This window comes from Saccostrea echinata, unplaced genomic scaffold (assembly GCF_033153115.1).
Source record: "Saccostrea echinata isolate AGI-Se365-2 ecotype Australia unplaced genomic scaffold, CSIRO_AGI_Sech_v1 ptg000015l, whole genome shotgun sequence".
NCBI lineage: Eukaryota > Metazoa > Mollusca > Bivalvia > Ostreida > Ostreidae > Saccostrea > Saccostrea echinata.
Genome location: NW_026889764.1, coordinates 7,806,376 through 7,829,088, shown reverse-complemented (window position 1 = coordinate 7,829,088; position 22,713 = coordinate 7,806,376). Strand labels below are relative to the sequence as shown.

General features: G+C 32.7%; 1 long non-coding RNA gene across 2 annotated transcripts; it reads left to right on the top strand.

The window, feature by feature from the left end:
- The first annotated feature begins 3,741 nt into the window (after positions 1 to 3,741).
- Positions 3,742 to 22,713, top strand: LOC133187472 (uncharacterized). Of its 2 annotated transcripts, XR_009721200.1 has the most exons (6): positions 3,742 to 3,814; positions 6,606 to 6,701; positions 11,413 to 11,517; positions 11,731 to 11,828; positions 19,214 to 19,286; positions 21,456 to 22,713. It is a non-coding gene; the product is annotated as an uncharacterized LOC133187472 (long non-coding RNA). The 2 variants fall into 2 exon arrangements; XR_009721201.1 differs by lacking the exon at positions 19,214 to 19,286.

Sequence of the window (22,713 nt, the reverse complement as noted above, 5' to 3'; positions counted from 1 at the left end):
TGCATTCAAATAAGAATTATAAAAGATCTAAAAAAAAAAAAAATCTCAAATATAGCCCACATGTGACATCCAACATGCAAGAAGCTACTTATTTATGTCAACATGCAAGTTATTTATATTAACATGCGAGATAAATATGTTGGCATGCAAGTTATTTATGTCAACATGCAACTTAGATATGTTAACATGCTACTTATTTATGTCAACATGCAACTTATTTATGTCAACATGCAACTTAGTTATGTCGACATGCAACTTGGTTATGTCAACATGCAACTTAATTATGTTGGCATGCAACTTATTTAAGTCAACATGCAATTTAGTTATGATAACATGCTACTTATTTATGTTGACATGCGAGATAAATATGTTGACATGCAACTTATTTATGTCAACATGCAACTGAGTTATGTTAACATGCTATGCGGGTTAAGCAGGGCTCATGATCATTGTTAATAGTTAAAGTGACTGCAACCTAGCAGTCTACAATGACTCATATAGCTGAAACAATTAAGCTACATTTTTTATGATTTTCAATTACTTTATTATGTTGCATTAGTTTGGTGCCGATACACTGTTTTTGTACCATTTACACATGCATTATCAAAATACTTGCATTTATCTGAACAACTCTGAAGTTTTAATATGCATGGTTGTTATTTTCTGAATTTTGTTATACCCTTTTTACTTCACATGCTTACATTGTGCTCCCGAAAGGACCTTTTTTAAGACAACTTGTGTACATTATCTTAATCACCATGGTTTATATATCATTTTCAATGTGCATTTTGTTTGATTGTTTACCTCAAAATAAATTAGTACCCGGTAGTTGATTTTTTTTTTATCAAGACACTTGAAGATCATTTTCAACAGCATCCAAATTTGCCACATTTCTCTAAAACATTACCTTTTTCAGTTTTATTCAAATTGAATATTATTAATAAATTCATTTTTTCCCCATATATGACATCTTAATTAAAACCTGGTGAGTTCAATGTAAAGAGGGTATTAAAAAACAACTTGCTTTATCAAAGAAAAATAACGGGCTGTTTTAATGTACCAAATGACTCATTTGCGTTACATTTGCTAATTTCAAATTGAAAACAAATATTTGGAACTTTATTAAGACTCTTAACGCAAGTGTTTTGATATTTTATTTAAGTGATCTGGTATGATTTATTGTCATCGATTTTAATTTTCCCCCATATTGCCACGTTTTTTTAATTTGGTTGCAATAGTTCAATTAGAAAATTGTAAAAAAAAAAAAAAAAAAAAAAAAAAAAAAAAAAAAAAAAAAAATAAAAGAAACAAAACAAAACAAAAAACAAAAATCAAAAAAAAAAAAAACAAACAAAAAAACAAACAAAAACAAAAAAGAAAACAAAATCAAACACAAAAGTTGAAGGTTTTTTTTTTTTAATTTCATTTCAGTTAGTCTAGTGATTCATCAAAATTCAGCAACATTTATTTTTTTAAAGAAATCTTAACAACCCTTGTTTGATTTTTTTTAAATCAGTACTGCTTCCAAACCGTAAAAATGTTGTCGACCGCATTGAAGCAGTAGCGGATATATATATATATATATATATATATATATATATATATATATATGACATATGGCTTTAGGAGACCATGGAGGATATATTTTCTGGCTTGGGGAGACCACTGGATTAAGGCGACCTTTTTCGGTCTCCCTATTATTTTGACCTCATCAGTATTGCAAATGTCTTTTTATAGATAAATAAACAGTCTGCCATTAAATATTATTAATCTTTAACTCTGTTATTTAACATTCAAAAGTTGTCTAATTTCTATCATCTTCCCTAAAAAAGAAAAGAATTTATAACCTACGTATAATTTCAAAGGATAATTTTTCTGCATTTTGGAGACCATGAAAAACATGCAATTAAACAAAAGATCTAGCATATATATTTTTTCCGCTTTTGATTTGTTCAAATGAGTGTTTCTTTAACTTAGTTTTCCATGTTTTATGTTAAAAACCTAAAAAGGAAAAATATTGTAAATTTATGAACCATGTTTTGAATTCTTAGCAAGTGCTTTCCGTCACTTGTTCCGAATGCCATCGGAATGCCCCTTCAGTTTTCAGAAAATGACCTCTGAACACCATGGATGTTGAGAAATTTGGGTAAGTAACTAAAATGATACAGTAATAAGTTGTAATTAAGACAAACATTCGTTTTTTTTTTTTTTGTTTTTTGTTTTTTTGTTTTTTTGCCTAGTAATTTAGCTTTCAAGAGAAAAAGTATGATTTTAAATAATCGTTAGACTATAGTTTGGTATATAAAATCCTGAAGGAAATTCGAAATAAAGTTAAATGATAGGCCCCTATATTTTTTAATTCTTTTATGCAAGTCCACAAACAAATTAAATATTTAAAGATTAGGCCGAACGTAGAAAAAAATGGTCTCGCAAGTTGACGCAGCTATTTCGAGCTTAAGAATTTAAATTAAACTTTCTGTAAACATTATGCAGGACATGATCATCATGATATAGTATAAATGAAACAGACCCTGTAAGAAAAAAATAGCTGTAATTTAATAATTGTTTATTAATATAATGTGATCCTCTGCTAATAGAATATATATGCTGTAAAAAAAATCTGAATCAGGGTGAAGCAGATTTGATACAATACATGGCTGAAGGAACGGGGGGGGGGGGGGGGGGGGGGGCGCAGGCCCCCTGTAATTTTGCTGAAATTTAGGTATACTATAGAAAACATTGCTCCTTTATGCTTGGGCCCCCAACCTCTGATGATCTATTTTTCTTTTGCTTTTGGGCCCCCTCAATAATAACCTCTGATAATGTATTTTTCTTTTGCTTATTAAAAAATTTTTGGTTTGTAGCCACCCCCAACCTGAAACTGAAAAATGTTGTTTGGTTGTGCTCACCCCCCCCCCCATCCCCCTCCAACTAAATTACGTACGGGCCTATTCTCCATCCCTGAGGTTTTCTTTCACCAAAGAAAGATTAATTGGTAACAGTTCAGATATATATAGTAATATTTACGGAAGGGAATATTCTCGTTTAATTATGAAGATGTGACAGTAACTCAGTCAAAGCCACAGTGAGTGTAACATTTATTTAATATTATTGTTAATGTTTACAAATAGTGAACTACTGATACTATGAAATTTTAATGGATATATAGAAAATGTACAAGTACAACCATTTATTGTAAATCACATACATGAAAAGCTTTTTTTTTTCAAGCAATTGGAAATTCTTCATTTTTTCATGAAATTATTTTATTTCGTATGTATGATAATTTATTTCGTATTTTAATTCAGTCAACAAATCATTGTCGCAGCCTAGTTCCCTTCATTATTTTCAGCAGTTCAGTGACAGAGATAAAATGATCATTTGAGGTTTATACCCCCCCCCCTTCCCCACCAAATGAAACTGAAAAATGTTTGGTTTTGGTCCCCTTCAACTGAAATTGATTCCTACTTACCATGCTTACATGCTTAACTATGAAGATGTGACAGGGAGTGTAATAACAATAATTGTTCAGATGGATACATAAGCTGATATACGTATCAAATTTTAATGGATAGATAGAAATTAATATACAATTACAACCATTTATTATAAACTACATAAAGATAATTTTTCAAGCAATTTGAAATTCTTCATTTTTTATGATAATATTTTATTTCGTATATGTTTATAGGTTTATTCGTATCAACAAATCTGTGTACGAGTTAATAACGCTGCCTGGTTCCCTGCATTTTCAGTGATAGAGAACCAGAATAAGATTTGCAGGGAAACAAGCCTCAATGTTACAAGGTTTGAGGTTTGTTTATTTTATATTTTAATTTACACTTTTTAAAAATTATTATTATTATGCAAAAATCTGTGTGCAGATGAATATTTACATTTTAATGTTATAAGTCGTTTTGTGGTTCATTTATTTGCGGTGACTGTCCCACTTGTGTTTACCTGTTTACATTCACCTACTGACCTAGAGTCTTCAAAATATACCTTCTGTAATCATGACTGTTGTAATCTTGTTTTTATGTTAGTTTACCGTATGTAACTTGACTGTTGTATAGATTTATAGCGATCACTGCAAGCTTTTAATATTTAGGTGAAGAGAAATTTCAGACTATCAATCACAGGCACTTGTTTCATATACGGTGCATCCCTACTTATTTTTACCACAAGATATCTAACTCAATTTCAGGCACCCCCGCTTCAAGCTCGTATTTTGTTCATGTATCATTATCAATCATTAACCTACTTTTAAATGACATCGTTCGCTTCAAGAGACTTTTTTCTTGTCAAATAAATCGTTTCAGACATCTCTGGTCGAGCCTCTTTATTGTAAACCACTCATTTATTCCTCGAAAATTACCTCGATACATTTTAAGACTTTAGATGGGATACAACTTCCAGTTGGGGGTAGAATAAAACCAGAGACTTCCGAGTATTCCATTCCTAGGTCTCTGGTTTTATCCTTCATTTATAACCCCAACCGCAAATTTGTATTGAAAAATTACCTTGATACATTTTAAGACTTTAGATTGGATACAAATTTCATTTTTTTCACAGGACACGAGGTTTCAACTTAAAAAATAAAAATTCTCACCGTTAAGATATGTTGGAAATTTTAGCTTGATGTGTTGATAATTTGCCAAATTATTATATAATAAAGGGGACTTTATATGATCACCCGGCGCTGTCGCTTTAGTTACAGTCTTCACAACAATTCTTTTTCAGCACATGCCCTTCGGGCATGTAGACCTATCATTTTTTCCAAGGCCATTCAAATTTGTACATGTCCTACTCAAAATTCTTACATTTACCAGTATTGTGCAACAAAAAAAACCCATTGGGTATAAAGGTTTTATATTAATTTTTTCAGCGTCGTAAACCAACCATGGCCTGTGATTGCCATTTTCTAAAGCGTTTTTGTTCATAAATAACTTTTGAGTTGCATGCTGGTCATTTGTTGGCCGGTTTAGCTGAACTGAATTTCTGAAATGGGATCATGACTGTAGTGCCACAGTATGTGGCATTGATGAACATCTCATAATTTAGCAAGCAACTTCGAGAAAACAAATAGGTTAAACTAAACACTTCAATGATTAGATTGACAATCATTTGACAGGTCGTATCGAGAATGTAGACAGGCAATCCATCGACATTACATATAGCAACGTTTAAGCGAATAATGGGGGTAGGACAGAATAAATGGCAAGTAAAGATCGTACAACGAAAGAAGATTCACATATGCCCTCTTCCGACATGTAATTTGGCAATTTTTACATGCCCGGCTGCAAATTTAACAGGTCCCTGGCAGTGGACTCCCGGGTTATTTGGAAGACTGTTAGTTTAGTTTCATGTGGTCCGACAACATTGATTCTCAATGTCTGCTCCCTCTACCCCATACACTTATCTTGATAAAATTATATAAATGATATTATTAATTATATAAATTGATATAAATTATATAAACTGGTCTTGTTTATATAATTTTACAATGTCATAAACAGCTGCTTAAGTGCATATAATATTGTAAATGGATTTATATATAGGATTAGGGAAAGATCCTCACTTGATTATGGCAGCATATTTAGCTCGTAGGAGTTTATTATCTACCACACATGATCAATGTCACTTTTGGACGTGAATGACTTTTGACACCCTAACTTCAGTTCAAATCAACGTTAACTTTATGTGACGTCTCTCTGAATCTTTTTTGGCATGTAACTTGGGTAAAAACAATTAAGTACTCTTGATGCATTTGATTTCTCTTAGCCCGTTTAAACATTTCCAAGGTCTATACCAGTTTTTGCAGGGGCGAAACTATGTAGAAGTTGGAAAAGAAACCCATCCTCTTTTTGACTTATTTGGTTTTCGAGGGGTGAAAATTTTCAATGTTACACTCAACTACATGCAATATTTATTATATTATACTGAATATGTTTTATACAAATACAAATAATAGTGAACCTTGAGCGCATATATCTGCGCAGTCACTATTTTTTTGAATATCACCCGTCGTCAAGCAATGTTGACTGTTGCGACACTGGGCGTAGCTTCATTATTCAGCGGATAATAGTGCTTTTTAACAAATGTTTCTTGACGAATCAGATTAATTCATCTAATATACCTGAAAGTACAATATTAATTAAGTGTCATCATTTTCCTATATTAGCATTTTTACTGGTAATGGTTTTGAAATGATAGGAACATGCACTGTTCAAAAAGTCTTAAAATGTTGTTTTGGCTCAATTTCTTTGTTAGATTACTGTGTTGAACTAAGGCAGGTCAATTAAAGTAACATGATCCTATAGATTCCATGTACATTTAGTACTGTAAAGTAGACAAATTTATTGTTCTTACAAGTAGTTCTCAAACATTGATTTAAGTTGGTCTCCTGAAGGATGTAATAATGCAATTGGTCTGCTTAAGGTACAGTGTATAATATAGACATGCATATTTTATTTTGAATTTGTATTATGTCAATCATTAGAAATATATGGATCTTAATTAAAAAACATTGTTTTCATTAGAATTTAAGATATGTATAATAGGCATATATTCTTCATGCTTTTCCATAATTAAGTCCTTTTTTACAGGGTCTCTGCTAGAATCATTTGGACCCCAGTGTAACAAATCTATGGAAAAAGAGAAAATCTCAGCTCAAGGGTCAACATGTCTTTATTCCAAGAAAGGTAAATTGATAATTTTTTGTGCTAAAATTCTCTTTTATAAATTATAATATCAATGCAAAAGAGTGAACAAACAATGTACCTAACAACATTTTGAAAATGAAAGTGCAATAACAGTTAATAATTATGATCAGTTGAATGAATGTTAATAATCCAATCAAAGTCCTTGTTGTATATCATTTTTGCTAGGGCTGTGTATTGAGCAAAAAAAAAAGACATTTTTTAATGCGATATGCAATATATTGAATTCTTTAACAATTCTGTCAAAAAAGTCTTATAAATCATTATGCATGAGTTTTATAAAAATAATTGTTTTTTACTCATTTTTAATTTTTTGTCTCACCGTCTTTAAAAATTACACTTCAAATTCAAACTTTTCTTGACTGTAAAATCAACATGTTAAGTAAAGTTGTCTATGTATTTTTATGATTTTGTAATAATCATCTAAGATGTGCTACCTCCTTAATGATTATATCATTTTTGATCAGTTTTAATTCAAAACAGTTAAATATAATCTTTGGTGATTGAAATTCCCAACTTTTTCACAGAATTAAATAAAAAAACTGCCTGCCCAAAATGTATTGGAATTAAGTTATTTTTAGCTCACCTGAGCCAAAGGCTCAAGTGAGCTTTTCTGATCAAAATTTGTCCGTTGTCTGTCGTCGTTGTCGTCTTTGTTGTTGTTGTAAACTTTTCACATTTTCATCTTCTTCTCAAGAACCACTGGGCCAATTTCAACCAAACTTGCCACAAAGCATCCTTGGGTAAAAGGGATTCAAATTTGTTCAAATGAAGGGCCACACCCTCTTTCAAGGGGAGATAATTAAGAATTAGTGAAAATTTAGTGGTATCTTTTAAAAATCTTCTTCTCAAGAACCACTGGGCTGTAAAAGTTGAAACTTAGGTGAGACCTTCATTACATAGTGTAGATTCAAGTTTGTTCAAATCATGACCCCCAGGGGTAGGATGGTGCCACAAGGGGGGATCAAAGTTTTACATGGGAATATATAGAAAAAAAATCTTTAAAAATCTTTTTCTTAAGAACAACAAAGCCACAATTAGGCATATTGATATGGAATTATCCTCAGGTAGTGCAGATTCAAGTTTGTTCAAATCATGACCCCCAGGAGTAGGGTGAGGCCACAATGGGGGATCAAAGTTTTACATAGAAATATGTAGGAAAAATCTTGAAATTGTTTTTCTTAAAAACAACAAAGCCACAATTAGTCATAATTTATATGGAATCATCCTCAGGTAGTATAGATTCAAGTTTATACAAAATCATGACCCCCGGGCGGGGGGGGCACAATGGGGGATCAAAATTTTACATAGGAATTTATAGAAAAAAAATCTTTAAAAATCTTTCTCTCAAGAACAACAAAGCCACAATTAGTCATATTGATATGGAATCATTCTCAGGTAGTGTAGATTAAATTTTGTACAAATCATGACCCCCAGGGGTAGGGTGGGGCCACAATGGGGGATCAAAATTTTACATAGAAATATGTAGAAAAAAATCTTGAAAAATCTTCTTCTCAAGAACAGCAAAGCCTTGTTAAGTCATATTGATATGGAAGCATTCTCAGATAGTGTAGATTTAACTTTGTTCAAATCATGACCCCCAGGGTTAGGGTGGTGCCACAATTGAGGATCAAAGTTTTACATAGGAATACATAGGAAAAAACTTCAAAAATCTTCTTCTCAAGAACAGCAAAGTCATATTTAGTCATATTGATATGGAAGCATCCTCAGGTAGTGTAGATTCAAGTTTGTTAAAATGATGGGGGGGGGGGGGGGGTTAGGGAGGGTCCACAATGGGGGATCAAATTTTTAACAAGGGAATATATAGGAAAAAAATCTTTAAAAATCTTCTTCTCAAGAACAGTAAAGCCATTTGTTATATTGATATGGAAGCATCCTCAGGTAGTTCAAAATCCAAGCCCCCTCCCCTTTAAACTTTTCAATACTGAAGTGATTTGTGCTTTTTCCTAGCCAATGTGCTCAGGTGAGCGATGTGGCCCATGGGCCTCTTGTTTTTGATACAATATATTCATTAATCTAGATATGTATCAATATGTTTGATGCAGCCCTAATTTTTGCTGGTTCATAAAATAACTAAAAAATAAACAAATGCCAAATGTTGGCATGGTTGGCATTGCAACTGTATCTTACACATTCAAATCAAACCATTCTTACGAGTTTTGGAACATGTTGGGTTCTACACTAGTTCCGCTACTACAGAGAAGACAGCTTGTTTTCAAACTGTGTCATTCAAAGTTTCAATATATGAGAAACACAACAAATCTGAATGCTTAGCCATTATATTAAATGATGAATCTACTTTATTGTGTTATTTATTGACATTTGACAATCATGATTTATAAATCATTTTGAAATTTTATATGTATCATATCATAAGGTCTGTGTATTATCCCAACCCTATATACCTACATATCACAATGTATCATTTCAGCATTTATTTGTTAGTTTCTATGTTCAAGATTGCTTTTGAGAATTTTTTTACTCATATTGAGATGCCACTGTCCCACCTGCCTGCTAACGTGGAAACAAAACTCCCCTCTGTAACAAAAGAGTGCACCAATGGAGATAATCTCAAAACTTGTGTAGTAGGATCAACTCCTAACAATGCACCACTTTTCAGCATTTATATTCATTGCTTAAGGGTTTATTCTTACTAATGAAATAAGTTGTGGTGATGCATATATTTACTGTAAGACATTTGTAACAAGCATTCTGAGAGTATTGCATTAGCAATACTAGTCCCCTACCGGCAAGTGTAATCTGGTTCCGTTCCCGTTAAGAATTGAAAATGCCATTATTCCGTCAAAAATTAATGAAGCAGGACGAAATGCAAACTTGATCTATAACTAATCAAGGTAAAGTCACATACCAAAAATCAGCTCAATATCTACAAGCGTTTAGAAGAAAATTGTGGAAAACCCATAAAAATTGAAAAGGTCGTAATTCCGTCAAAAATCAATGAAGCGGAACGAAATGCAAACTTGATCTGTAACTCATCAAGATACACTCACATACCGAAAATCAGCTCAATATCTGCAAGCGTTTAGGAAAAAAGTGCGGAAAACCAAGTGGGACAGACTGACAGACAGACAGAGGGACAGACAGACAGACAGACGGACAGACCGACAGACAGACGGACGGACAGACGGATGGACAGACTCAGAGGAAACCTATAGTCCCCTCCGGTTTCACCGGTAGGGGACTAATAATGAAGCATTTGTGAGATATACCTTTTATCAGTTACCGTATATACTCGCGTATAAGTCGGTCTTTTGGGAGTTAAATTTTGGTCCAAAACTCTATGTCCGACTTATAGGCGAGTCATAAAAAGGTTAGTATTTTTCTGGACGGCGAAATGTAGTATTTCATAAACATTTCCATGATTATCGTTGAACAGAGTCTGGATATATTATATCAATTATGTATTCTAAGATTATACATAAAGTACAAGTTTTTATATATTTTAATAACTTTATCTTTATCTTAAGTGTGCATTATGTATTTTTCTTAATGATTTAAATTTAAATATTGGCGTCTTTTCTAAAAATATTAATCGAAACCAGGTTTAAACATTAGAGCATTAATTTGAAATGCAAACTGACTCTGGCAAAAAGTTGTACCGACTTATAAGCGGGTCAATGGCAAATCCCTCCAAAATAACCTCAAAAAATACAACCGACTTATAAGCGGACCGACTTATAGGCGAGTATATACGGTATTTACAAACAAGGCATTTGAAGAGGATGAGCACAGTGCATTTTTTTTTTCTGAAGTTAAGGTGATTTTAAGCAAAAGAACATTTCTTGCCCATATTTAGAAAGCAAAATATTTTGACCTAGTTTGAAGTTTTTTAAACCCATTAAACTTAATTGTTAAAAAATTAAGTATGTAAACTAAATTTTGAATAAAGAGTTGGTCCTCTGTCTAAAACTTGCTCTGTGAGCAAGTTGAAATTACAATGCCTTTCATGATTCCTTCACAAAAAATGGGGTGATGACCCACAATATTAATAAATTATAGGTTTTAAATAATATTTTATATTTCATAAATTAAACAGTGAAATTTACAAAAAAAAAAAAAAAAAAAATTATTCATTTTTAAACTGTTGTTACATTTAGGCATGTGGGTATATGTACATATCCTGTTAAAGTCTTTGTGTATCACATTATATCATGATATACTTCAGACAAATTAGTACACCCGTAGTTTTGAATACAATTCATACATTGATTTCATTTGCCACAATGGTCTCTTTAATATTGCAATAATGCATTTGGTCTTCCTAATGCATGTATAATGCAGGTACTGTATATACTCTATGTCCAACTTATAGGTGAGTCATAAAAAGATTAGTACTTGAAACCAGGTTAAAACATCAGAGCATTGATTTGAAATTGTCAATTGATTCTGGCAAAAAGTTGTACCGATTTATAAGCGGGTCAATAGCAAATCCCTCCAAAATAACCTCAAAAAATACCACTGACTTATAGGTGGACCACTTTATAGGCAAGTATATATACGGTATAGTTTTTGTTGAATTTTGCTAACAGCAAAACACTATATATGAATAATGAATTTTGGAAAAAAAAGATTATTAAGTTTAATGATGCATGTATGTAGTATAGAAATATTGTTCATATGCCTGTACATGGTACAAATATGCATTTTACAGAGTGTACATATGCCAGAATCATATGGACCCCAGACTGGCCCTGGTGATTCCGTTAAGAAAAAAGAGGAAAAATCAGTGCTTGTGCTCATTGGTCATTGGACAAAGGTAAATAGATTTATTTCATAAAACTAAACATGTAAATTACTAGGATATTAAAATATCACAATTAAAATATATGTACTGATTTATATATATATGGATATCAGTTGGTCTCCTTGATGGAGTTAAATGCATTTGTTATCCCTTTTAAGTGGATCATTTAAATATTATGCAGTTTATTTAGAAGCTCTTTATTATCTGCACTATTCACTTTTACAGGGTGTATGCCAGAATTTTTTCAAGAACAGTCTGAATCTGACATGGAAAAAATGAAGAAAAACAGCCTTCCTGTTTATAAATCTACATTCTGACAAAGGGTAATTTTGTTTAGTTCAATTAGAAGTGCACATTTAATTTCAGTTGCTTTCCTTAATGATATATTATAGCATTTTTATTCCCTTATGAACAATATGTATACTTGTAAAGCATGTATCACAAAATCTTCTGCAAACAAAGTTTTGGGTGTATAGTGTTTGTTGTTTAACGTCCCTCTTGAGAATTTTTCACTCATATGGAGACGCCACCACTTGTCGGTGGAGAGCTGCAAATTTTTGTCCTATACTCAGCACTTACGGCCATTGAGCATTGAGGGATCTTTATCGAGCCAGCACCTACTGTGACATGGGACCTCGGTTAATACCTCTGTCTCATCTGAAGAACGGGTCTCCACGTCCCACAGTGGGATTCAAACTCGCGATGTAAGGATCAGCTACTTTCTCCGCGACTCTAGAGTAGACGCTCTAACCACTGCATCTGCTCTACTTTGGCAACTTTGGGTGTATATAAGCATAGGAATCATCATGTCCATCTGTCTGTTCATGTGTTTGGCCACTTTAATGATTAGCTTTTTTGTTCCAATTCTGGCTAAGATAAATTGATTTAAGTCATCTAAATACAAACAAATTAATGGAAATTACTATGGTATTGGAATGAACATTTTGGAATACTGTCTAATTGTTCCATTGTAGTTGGTTTCTTTAATGTTGAAACAATGCATCTGGTCTTCCTAATGCATGGCATACGCTGTATGCATGTGTAATGTTAAAGTTGGCTGAATGTAAAACAGTTCTTGCGTTATGACAAAGGTAAATAGATTTAGTTCATGTAGCTAAACATGTAAATTATTAGAGTACTAAAATCTCAAGTTTTGAATACTGATTTACACGTGGAGAGTAGTTGGTCTCCTTAATGCAGTAATAATACATTTGGTCTCCCTTATGCGTATGGTATATTATATAAATTTAATGACTGACATGTACGAGGGTTGATCCAAAATTTCGTGGAATTTCTTCATATTTTATTTATTTATTAGTGAAAGTGGTTGAATACTGATTTACATGTGGATAGTAGTTGGTCTCCTTAATGCAGTAATAATACATTTGGTCTCCCTTATGCATACTGTATATTATATAAATTTAATGACTGACATGTACGAGGGTTGATCCAAAAGTTTGTGGAATTTCTTCTAGTGTTGTACCGATAATCAGAAAACATTGATTGTCGACAAAAAATGCTACCGATTCCGATGATCGATTATAGTTTTTCATAATCGATCATCGGAAACATACTTCTAATACAATACATTCCGGAATTATCCATTTCTGGTTTAAAATTTATTTCTTCTTAATGAAAGAAAATGGCATCTGCATCTGATACTATCCAACTAGCATGAAGCAGAGGTGATTAAGAACCGAAGATGCATATATAGGGCTTAAAAAAAATTATTTTTGTTTCCTGTAATAACCCGACCGACCCATTCAATTTACCCCCGGGTGAATTTTTTTTTCTGCCAAATCTGTGTTTGCTCTTTGGTTTGATAAATCAGCTGATTCTTTTTATTCAAAAAATATTAATTGTATCTTTTATTTGAGATATAAAATATGCAACTTAGTCAACATTCACCTTAAATATAAAGAGTGATCAATTCCCCCCACAACTTTTTGAAGTTCGTTTTCTGCCGCTAGGCAGCCATGTTGGGTGTCCACTGTAAATATTTTTAGGTCTAGAAAGTGTAAAAGAAGCAAAACAACAAAGAAAATAATATATTATGTATTTTATATATTCATGTTAAAGAAATAAATGAAATTATTGTAATAGTCTGCTTTTTGTATACAAAACTATGAAGAAATCTGATTATAATCGGTGAAATCGCATCAGAAGCAGTAACCGATTCCAACCGATTATTGATTATGAAAATTAACCGATGTCTCATCACTAATTTTTTCATATTTTTTTTAATTTATTAGTGAAAGTGGTTGAATACTGATTTACATGTGGAGAGTAGTTGGTCTCCTTAATGCAGTAAGAATACATTTGGTCTCCCTTATGCATACTGTATATTATATAAATTTAATGACTGACATGTAGGAGGATTGATCCGAAAGTTCATGGAATTTCTTCTTATTTTATTTATTTATTAGTGAAAGTGGTTGAATACTGATTTACATATGGATAGTGGTTGGTCTCCTTAATGCAGTAATAATACATTTGTTCTCCCTTATGCATACGGTATATTATATAAATTTAATGACTGACATGTACGAGGATTGATCCGAAAGTTCATGGAATTTCTTCTTATTTTATTTATTTATTAGTGAAAGTGGTTGAAAATTACAAATAAGAATATAAACACTTGTTGAATTTTTTAAATAAAAAAATATTTTAAATATTAATGATAGTAACTCTATGGCAGTTGCCATAGCAAAGGATGTTTTAAAATGCAGGGGAGACATTTACTCGTTCATTTTCATTTTAATTCTTAATACGTGAAATAAGAAAAAACCTGCACTAAGTGGCAAATAAAATGAGAATTTTGTCATTATTACGATTCCTTGACCACTAATATACCTGTCTGTGAGAGTTTTACTGATTTAACTTGATATTTAGACTATTAGTTGATGATTTCTTGTTCATCTTTTAATTGTTAGAGAATGTCACATTTCAGTCAAGTTATAAGTTTTGTTAAAATCTTAGGAACACTCTGACTTAAAGGGGTATACTACTGATACAGGCTGGAGAAAAATGCATTTAGCAACTGATTTTCCAGTGGCGTGAGAAATTTAAGAACAATAGAACTTCCATGAGGTTGATTAAAGGTGTGGCTGCTTTTGGAGGGTCTGTTTTTCTCGTAGACAAATTAAGCCATGATGGATGTTGACCGCTGACGTACTGTGCTGGACTTTGCTACTGAAATTGGAACATCATATGGAAAGATGGGGAGTATTTTTGAAATATGAGTGTAATATAAAGATAAGTCGATTGGTGTGAGAGGATACCCAGGCTTTTCTTGAGAGAAAAAAGGAGAAAAAGGCAGAATATTCTGTAGAATTACTTAGTTGAATTGAACATGAGGGTGAGATGCTCCTATAACATGACATGACATACTTAACTTGACGTTACGTCGAAGTCTCTCCCGGATTTTACAACTATCAGTGTTCAGAAAGCTCATGTGACCTTATTGGTAATTGGAATGTGGTGAAATTTTCCAGTATTGTTGCATAATGACTCTATATTATAAATATGCCTATTGTTTGCTTTCATCAAATCACAATAAAATTTTAGAAATAATTAAATTCCATGAACTTTTGGATCAACCCTCGTATTAGAAAAAAGATGGATCTAAGATTGAACAGGTTATAATTCACCTGAGTCATTTAAATTACTTATTGCTATCTGTTTTTGTTCAGTCATCATGTGTCAAGTATTGTATGTATGTAAACTATTGAACATTTTCAGCTTCTTTTCTGGAACCAGTTTCAACTAATTTCTCGGTTGAAGTACTGTATAGGGGATTAATTTCAGGGGTTGTAATTTTCATGTTTTTCTCTCCTCTGACACGAATTCGTGGAATCGGTATATAATAAAGGTTACATGTACCTCCCTTCAATGTCTATATCCGTTTAATCCATAGCGTAGTTGGAAGGCATTAATCAGCGTTATGTATTCACTTCACGAACAACAGGGTAGATTTATATATACATCAGCAAGTTCGATAGTTATTTGAATGATTTTTCAAAACCAAAATGTCGATAAAAACATGATAATGCAGGTAACAAATACACGTCGTAACATAGTTAAGTACGGGTATTCAAAACCCATGACCCTAGTGTTTTGATTGATGAAACATGTAGCGTTGGCTATTAAAACAGTTTTTTTTTTTTTTTTTTTTTTACAAATACAGGTTATTATCTGCTGAGTGATCTAAATTAATGTCAAGCGTGATAATTAAAATAATTGAATGACAAGTACGATTCGTAAAACTGAAATGACCATGCACTGCACGTATATTTACCTATCGTAGTCTATTCTCAAATTTCCAAATATAACATGGAGGTTATTGAAAACTTATTCACTGTTTCTTGAATTCACGGATTTATTCACACCATGAATATAGGGAATATTAACACCGCGAGTTATTTTCCCCCTATACAATATACAGACATAATATAGAAATGATTTTATCGACTTTCTCAATCTATCATGAATTTAAAAATGTAAATATAAGCATTTAATTGTAAGTATTAAACATTTAGCATCTCATAACCAGAGTTGGAAATTACTGACTGCCCGAGGCAGTCTGTTTTTCAGGTAGGCAAGGACAAACTTTAGATTAACCTCGGTGGTCGGGGTCATTTAAACAGGTAGTTCCTGTTTTCCTTTTTTTTTTCTTCAGGGTATAGTAAGTCTATAGAAATTAAGTAAAATATAGTATATCAAAGGAACACTTCTAGTTAAAAATATGAGATGACCTATAGGACCAATATTGGTTTCAGTCTTTAGAAAAAGCTTATCGATATATGTTCCGGTCACTGACTTTAGGTCACATGTGTGTAGTTTCTTGTTTCTCATGTATTGCTTTAGTTCTACATTAATGGTAATCTAACAACCAAGCTTTATGATATACGTGATGACTTTAACTTTTCAATCGTCAACTTCCCTCACTTATTCAGCAGTATACCTTCATCACCTGCATACGGGGTTTATATCTCTCAGTTGATTCGATACGCAAGAGCATCCTCTATGTATGAACAATTTTTAAAACTAGGTAAGTTATTGACAAACAAATTGCTGAAACAAGAATATCAGCAGTCTTGTTTAAAGTCATCATTTTGTAAGTTCTATGGTCGATACAATGACCTTGTCAGCAAATACAATTTATCATTAAGTAAAATGCTGACTGACGTTTTTCATACTTATTGTTAGGCCATTATTTACACATTGAATGGTGTATGGATTTTTCCATTGTTTCCCAGTCATGACAAGGAGCACGCAGCGGGTGTGACTGGTCTGCAGGGGATGCTCACTCCTCCATGGCACCTGATCACACCTCTGATGTTTTGGAGGTCTCTGTTTGCTCTGCTCCTATTTTGTATTTTTTGATGGGCTTTTGAGCTTGAATACTGATTGTTATCTCGATATATTTCATTCTACTCAACTGTGTGTTCATGTGATCCTACCTCAGTATTTACAGAATAATACATCCTTTGTTTGAAGGTCATTCTTGCTGTCTGACTGAGTAATGGCAACGGGACATAAAACCTTAACTGACCTTACCACATTTTTTTCTAATCTGAAAACCCTTATGCATTTTTAGCATAACATATCGCCAATGCACACATTTTTCCCAAGGAATGAACTGCATCTACTCTGCATAGAACAGTATCTCTCCCACTGGCACAACAGTACTATTACACGTCATTATGTTCTTGAAAGGCAAACACAGCAATTATTGCTCGGCATGATTTTTTTTTCGTGACACCTGCAGTATCGAGTAACACGTCAAAGTGAATGATTCATGTCCTCAAACAAAGTGTGCTTACAATGAGGTTTAGTTCCGGTTGATTGCGTTTAGTTAAAGAGAATTTATGATCTGCATTTCCATAGATGTCTTTTATATCAACACCAAACATGCATTTAAGGAAGAAAATATATTAAGTAAAATGCAAAAGCCTGTATTAAAAAATCAAAGGACAAGTGCACTTAAGCAATGCTTAATGGGCCCTTTTTCAGTGCCGTATTACTTTAGAATGTATTACCAAATTGTTCTCTTTTGGTAATAGTTAAACACAAGTGGACATTTCTAATTAAAATCACATTAAAACATCACCTAAATCAGCATGGATTTGAAACAAATGAAGTTTTTTAAATGCCTATAGATACCCCAAATCCGGGAAAGTCGTACGGAACCTATTTTGAGTTTCGTTTATTTAAATCAAGGGGAGGAGACATTTAAATCAGACACTTGAACAATCTGATGGTGGATCATTGACAGGCACGTTTGCTGAATGATACTTCTTGTGCTATTTTACCTGAGAAAAAAATCGAATGAAGTTGTATAGATACCTGTATCCATAGTGATCAAACTAAGGAATTTGCATGCTTGCATTTGAAATAATACAATAAGTATTAACATTAGTTCCTTTAAATTTTAAAATGAAAAAAAGTGTATTTAGGTGGCTTTCAATACCAGTACCATTGTCTTGCATGAATGTTAAAAATGTTTGACACTTTTATTTATGATGACATTTTAACGACACTAAACTCTCCTAACCATCCCGTCCGTGTTCCTAAAACCAAATACATACAAACTTCTCTATGCGGCTTGACTTCGATATAATGATACAAAACGTGGCTATGTTTTACAGTGAGCATCTTTGAGGAATGTTTACCTGGGTAGAACTCACGTGACTACCAGTATTTTAAAAAATATATTCCACGGGTGGGTTCAACATAGGTCATACAGGTAAATAGCTCTTGCTTGTTATAGGAAAAACATTGAACTTTTCATACACTTTTAATATTTAAAGTACAAGCCTAATCATGTACAAATTTCCTACTTTCACACAAGTTTTATAAATGTATAATGCATTTTTTGTCAATCGTACAAGTTTGTACAATGTTAGGCTGACAATAAACAAAAGCTTTGAAATGAATGACCGTCCTCGATTTACTACAGAAAATCACGAATATTGGCTGACCCCCTACCACATTGTATGGCTTTGCTCTTTGTATATTTATGAATTTCAGCGATAAAATTTGTTGAATCTTATGGTTTAGATATCAATTAATGATCTGAGATGGAAAATTATGCTTAATTTAATTCTTCATTTTTTCACATTTTACCGGGGCCCATAAGTGCACTCGTTCTTTAGTGTTTATACAGGTAAAAAGTTTGAAAAAATAAAAATGTGCCAACAAATGGTTTTGAACCAGTACACTAAAAATGTTCATGGTGAGAGTCTGCGGTCTATCGTTCTGGGCTATGCTGACTATGAGGACATTTGTAATAAATATAAACCAGTATGATAGAAATAGGTTTTCACATTTTTTGTAGGTTTTTTTTTTTATGAATTTCGACCCTAGGCACCTCTAAAAGAACCTTGTTTTAAATAATTGCTTACTAGATCAAAATCTATCAAAATTTCATAATTTAATTTAGGGGCAGGCAAAGAGTGATTATATTGCATCTATCGGGTATAATTTTCTTATCAGAAAATTGTAGAAATATGCAAGGTTAATTAATGACAACATTTATTTTTCCTTTTTGCCTAATACTTTTATGATTTTCACTAATAAATTGATTATTGAAAAAAGCCTTTAATATGACTGCTGATTTTATCTCCATCTGTTAATTTTCAACACCTTTTCTCATGATTATAGTAGATAGAGAACAGATTATGATTTCTAACATTTACTTTTACAGATCATTTCCTTGAGATAGGTGGAACCAACAGTCAAATACAGACACTTTTAAGAAAAGTAAAAATCTGGCTCAGGTAAAAAAAAAAAATTATTTACAGTTTTAACAATTAGTAATTTTACCTTAATTAACTGGAACAAGATGTGTTTGTGAAACACTATGCACCCGGCGGCAACAAAGTTCGAAAAAGCTATTTTTAGCATATAGGTCACAGTCAAGGTCATTGACCTTGGTGTCATTTGAAAGAACTTAATGAGTGGAGTATGCATACCAAATATGAAGTCTCTCTCTCTCATGATTCAAAAGTTATGGTGAAGGTTAAAGTTGACAACAGACAGACAGACAGGACAAAAACAATATGCACCCCCGATCTATCGATCCGGGCACATAAAAATCTCATTTGACGAAATACAGGTCAAGAATGAAGAGTTTAAAGCCTAGTAGGGATTTTGGTCAATCATTACAGGTAATCTGCAGTCCCTCTCGAGAATTTTACACTCATGGAGATGCCACCACTTGCCAGTGGAAAGCTGCAAATAATGTCCTATACTCTGCACTCATTGCCATTGAGCAGTGAGGGGTCTTTTTCATGCCAGCACCTACTGTGACACAGGACCTTGGTTTATAAGGTCTCATCCGAAGGACTGGTCTCCGTGTCCCACAGTGGGATTCAAACCTGTGACATAAGGATCAACTCCTTACTTCGCGACCATGGCGCCACGCTTTGACTAGCTCAGTTTTAAAGAAATCATTCAAGATATTTTTTATCAAACTTAATATGCTGATACATATATAATAAGTAAGACCTATTCAACTATTTCAAAAACTTTTGACCTTTCCTGTGACCTTGACCTCACTTTCCTTCAATTTGCATTTTGCATGGTTTTAAAACCATTTAAAATATTGAAATCTAAGGTTATGCATCTATACATAATTTGGTGAGAATTTATCATCTATATCCATTTTTTTTAGATTTCAATTTAAATTTTAAAGAAACTTTTCAAGATATTCTCATCAAACTTCATACACTAACACAAAATTTCATGTTGCATTACTATATACTCGGCGGGCATACATGTCCTATGGACATATTTCTAGTGTATTGCTATTTCTGTTGTTTGTTTACTTCCGGTCAGTAAGTGCCCCCTAGGGGCAAGCCCCAGTCCTTTTTTCTTTTCCAGGGTTGCAACAGCGCCCCCTAGAAAAACAAGTTGCACCATCCAATCAAATCGTGTTTTGTGCTGCTTTATGCCAATGAAATTAAGGCTAGACAGCATATGTATTATATTCTGACCAATGGGGTTGCTGTATTTTCAAATAATTAGGATAGACTTACCACTTCAGCATTCCTTTCATCACTGAAGTGATATACATGGTCAAAAATTGACTAACTTTCATTTTTGTGTCAACTGCAGAGCAGAACGACACTTAGAGATCACTTTACCTGGTGTCTGTCTGTCCGTCTGTCACACCTTATATCTCCAAAATTTTGAGAGGCAGGGTTTTGATAATTAGCATTTATATATGTTTTTGAGCTCATGATACTATACTTTGAAACTGTATGAAATTCAGTTACCACACAAACTTATATTTAAAGACTATGAAAATACATTGGGATCAGTATTCCACAATGAATCGTGTTGACTGACAAAGTGACAATTAAAGTAAAGACAGTCTGAAATTCCTTTCCTCCGAGGATTGTTGGAAGCACCTACATGTGTATTAATAAAATGATAAATAGTTATTCATCATAATTTCAATTTAATTATTCATTTGAGGACTGGGGAACCATATTTTCTTTGATTGCCAGATTCTATCCCAGTCTTTTGCTTTTGGATCCTTTTTTTTCCTTGCAGGCAAATGCATGAACCTCCATGCTAATATTAAATTAATAGCTGACCACTCTTAGATTTATTTACCTCTTTAATGACGATACCTAGCAGGTGACATATACATTCCTTGAAACACTCTAGTTCCTATTTGATTTTCACTAATATAAAGATTATTGAAAAAAGACTAAGGTGCTCTATAGTGATCAGTCTATTCATTCATCTGTCTGTCAAATACACATATTCCTTGTTCAGAATACAGGTTACTCTAAATACTTCAAACTTTATATTTTTTAATTAGATACATGTAGCTGCTTTGGAACATCTGAAAGGTCTATTATATTATCACTAGTTTTACTAGTTTTCTTCCTGTAAGTTGAATATATTTTAAACTTTTAAATTTTTATTTTTTCCAGGTAAGAAAGAAATTCAGGAGTTCTTAAATTGCCCTTGGAGTTCTTGGATTGCATCAAACTGCTAAAAGACCTCAACAAAAACAGTGTCTTGAAAATAAAAATGAAAATATTCAGTGAAAAAAAAATGATGAAAGAGCCACTAAAAATCTTCAAGCCTTTGAGCTGAAATCTGGAAGTCAATCTGTGGACTTAACTAGTATGTCTTACTAAGTCATCATTTGTGTATAATAAATACACTAAACTGTAAACACTTGTTAAAATGTGTATAATTTTTAGATATAATTTGTAGCTCACAGACTTCAATAGTTTCATGTAATTTAAGTAATAATGAAAATTTCCTGTTGTCTAGCTAGATTAGAAACTATTATTGTCCAATTTTGGATATTGTGAAATAATTCATCTAGTATGCATACATGTGTGTACACTTACGTGTAAATTAATTATTACAGCAAATTCAATCGATCATTAAGTTGAATGTTGACTAATGTTTTTCATCGAAATTGTTTACACTGAATTGTTTGTGGATTTTTCCATTTGCCCAATCATGTCAAGGAGCACATGGCAGGAAATGCTTTCTCCTCCATTGCACCTGGTGTTTTTAGCGGTCTGTGTTTGCTCTGCTCTAATTTTGTATTGTTTCAATGGACTTTAAAGCTTGATCACTGTTGGTAATCTTCATATTTCATATACTATTAGAGTACTGGAAGAAAACTGTAAAGATTTAACATACAGTATAATGCATGTATATTGCACTTTAAGTACAGTGTATGTGGTTAAGAAATGTTAAATCCTCTCACAGTGCATTGAATTTGTTGAAAATTAGAAAATGTGTTGAAATTTTTTTTGAAATAATGTTACTAGATTGCAGTTTTTTTAAATCATGCAAGTAAGAAATTGCTAAATATTTTTTAGCTTTTCTGGACAGTCTAGATGAGTTCTTACTATATACCTAGCATTGTATCCCAGTTAAAATTTAAGGAGCAAGGTTCATTCCTAAGCTCTACCTGGACAAACTTGCATGGATTAAAGCACATTAACAGATTTACTTCAGATGCTTGACCTGATCTACATTTTCCTCATGTGTTTTTTTTGTTTTTGTTTGTTTGTTGTTTAGCATCCCTCTCAAGAATTTTTCATCCATATGGAGATGCCACTACTTGCTGGTGGAGAGCTGCAAAATTTGACCTATACTTTGCACTCAGGGCCTTGAGCAGTAAGGGATTTTTTTTGTGCCCACATCAACTGCTAGGCGGGACCT